General features: G+C 53.2%; 1 protein-coding gene across 1 annotated transcript in view; it reads left to right on the plus strand.

The window, feature by feature from the left end:
- Window positions 1–3,024, plus strand: part of TIE1 (tyrosine kinase with immunoglobulin-like and EGF-like domains 1) — a gene marked incomplete at its 5' end in the record, with an annotated part of 13,416 nt that overhangs the window by 1,795 nt on the left and 8,597 nt on the right.

Raw genomic sequence — 3,024 nt, forward strand, 5'->3', positions numbered from 1 at the left:
TGGACAAGAGCGGCACAGAGGTGCCGAGGGGGGAAGGCAGAGGCACTGGGAGACAGGATGCGGGCATGACTGTGCAGGTGGGGGGGAGGGGGGGCGAGGAGTGCAGCAGTGGGCTCTGCACCCCTATATTAGTCCCAAGGGAGGTGACAGCTCTGGGGTCCTGTTGGGATGATAGGGCATCACATAGTGGTGGGGTCCCGGACAGCACTCCACTCCTGGTTTGCCATAGCCAGGCCAAAATACTGATGTAGAGGAGCCGGTCATTGTTGTCGTGGTTTAACCACAGCCCGCAACTAAGCTAAGCACGACACAGCCACTCGCTCACTCTCCCCATGGCGGGATGGGAGAGAGAAATCGAAGGGTAGAATTGGGAAAACTCATGGGTTGAGATAAAAACGGTTTAATGGGTAAAGCAAAAGCTGCACACTCAGGCAAAGTGAAACAAGGAATTCATTTGCCACTTCCCGTGGGCAGGCAGGGGTTCAGCCATCTCCAGGAAAGCAGGGCTCCAGCATATGTAATGGTTCCTTGGGAAGGCAATCACCATCACTCCAAATGTCCCCTTCTTCCTTCTTCTTCCCCCAGCTTTACATGCTGAGCATGATGTCATATGGTATGGAATATCCCTTTGGTCAGTGGCGTCAGCTGTCCCAGCTGTGTCCCCTCCCAACTTCTTGTGCACCCCCCGCCTGCTCACTGTTGGGGTGGGGTGAGGAGCAGAAAAGGTCTTGACCCTGTGTAAGCACTGCTCAGCAGTAATGAAAACATCCCTGTGTTATCAACACTGTTCCCAGCACAAATCCAAAACACAGCCCCATACTGGCTAGTGTGAAGAAAATTAACTCTATAGCAGCCAAAACCAGCACAGGTACAAGGCCCTGTGCCCATTAGAAGTGACAAAAAAGTGGCTTTTTTCCAAGTGCCAAACAAACTACTGCTGCTCTGTTTAGTTTAGAGAAGGAGAAATTTAAAAAAAAAAAAGAAAAGAGGGAAAAGGGACATCCTTGCAGGGGGATGAAGGGCTGTGTGCAGAACCCACGGGGAGGCTTGGCATGTATCATCTCTCCTGTTAAGCGCAAAAGGGCACCAAAGCAGGCCAGAGTGATGAAACAGCGGGTGGGGAATGCTGCTAGAGGAAAGCTGGCATCTCCCAAAAGGTCATGCATGAAGAACACAGGAAGGATGATAAACCTGGGAAGTTTTGCTGTAGAAACACAATAAAACAGACCAAAAAGGTCACGAGAAGCAATTTCAGGAGGTTTTAAACCTGGCAATAACCTATTTTTCAGAATACCCAGAGAGGCCACTACAGAAAACCCAAAATTTTTTTTTTTTTTGCATCCATGTGCACAATAGAGAAGCTGGCGAAACTTCTCAGGGAATCTGTCCAAAATGCCAGCGCTGATAGCAGGAGGCAGGCGATAAATAGCCAAATGGAGCAGCATGGTGTTGACATGCTGGGGTTACTGTGAGCGGGGCTGTACCGCTGCCTGTGGGCCGAGAGCGGAGGGCAGGCAGTGAGGCTGCTGGTGGGATGCCAGCCTCTCCTAAAAATTTCCTGGGTCTGGAGCTACAGGCCTGTAAACCCAAATTGGAACCAGGCAAATCATTAGAACCCATAATAAAGGGCAGAATGTGTGCTTACATGGTTCCTGAGGAAGAGGCAGCGTGAGTTTGCTTTGGGAGGGTCACGAGGGCAGCAGCGGTGGGGATGCTGTGGGCGACCTGGCTGTTGCTGTCTGCTTGGGTTTGCAGAGCAAATTAAGAAAATCCCATTTCAAAGGCTCTTTGGGAGCAACTCTGCATTGAGGGTGGGGTGGTCTCTGCACAGGTAAATACCTGACTAGAAGAAAGGGAACAAGGCTGTATCTGGGCTGTATCCAGAGAAGTGTGGCCAGCAGGTCTAGGGAAGTGATTCTGTCCCTGTCCTCTGCTCTTGTGAGACCCCACCTGGAGTGCTGCGTCCAGCTGTGGAGCCCTCAATATCAGAAGGATATTGACCACTTGGAGCGAGTCCAGAGGAGGGCCACGAAGATGATCAGAGGGCTGGAGCACCTCTCCTATGACGAAAGGCTGCAAGAACTGGGCTTGTTCAGCCTGGAGAAGAGGAGGCTCCGAGGAGACCTCATTGCAGCTTTCCAGTATCTGAAGGGGACCTACAAGGGTACTGGGAGAGGACTTTTTACAAGGGCCTGTAGTGATAGGACAAGGGGTAAAGGGTTTAAATTGAAAGTGGGGAGGTTCAGATTAGATATCAGGAAGAAGTTCTTCACGGAGAGGGTGGTGAGGCACTGGGACAGGTTGCCCAGAGAAGCTGTGGATGCCCCATCCCTGGAAGTGTTCAAGGCCAGGCTGGATGAGGCTTGGAGCAACCTGGTCTAGTGGAAGGTGTCCCTGCCCATGGCAGGGGGGTTGGAACTAGATGATCTTTAAGGTCTCTTCCAACCCAAACCATTCTATGATTCTATGATTCTATAAGAACAGGAGTTAATTCGTGGTGTTTGTCATGCGGGGAAGTCCCCACCGGCATGGCACGGGGTCTCTGTGGGGACCTCCTGTGCCACCGGTTGTGGTTACCAGCAACCGAACAAGTGGCCGTGCCTGCTGCTGTCCCCGAGCTGCCTGGGGAGGCATCAGCTGGGGGAGCTGCGGGCACTGCCGCCACCGCGGTGCTGGGGCGGTAGATAAAATTCAGCGTAGGTAAATGCAAAGTGCTGTGTGTGGGGTTGTGCTGGGCTCTCACTCGGGCGAGTGAGACCGGGTGACAGGATGGTGACCACGTCTTTACGAGGCCCCGCAGAACCCCTGGTAGAAAGTCTCAGCTAGTGAGATAATGCCTGACGTGGGATTATCTCACTAGCTGCTGCAGCCCTCCTGGGCTGCAGACCGCTGAAGGCCAGGAGGCGATGCTGGGGTCTTACTGGTACACACGGCGTGTGCAGCGTATGCCGCTTCCTCCTGGCCCCCACCTTTGCCAGGACAGGACACAAGGCTCCGGCCTGGTGCGGTGCTTTGGGTGTGTGC

This window comes from Eurypyga helias, unplaced genomic scaffold (assembly GCF_000690775.1).
Source record: "Eurypyga helias isolate BGI_N326 unplaced genomic scaffold, ASM69077v1 scaffold24145, whole genome shotgun sequence".
In the NCBI taxonomy this organism is placed as follows: Eukaryota; Metazoa; Chordata; class Aves; order Eurypygiformes; family Eurypygidae; genus Eurypyga; species Eurypyga helias.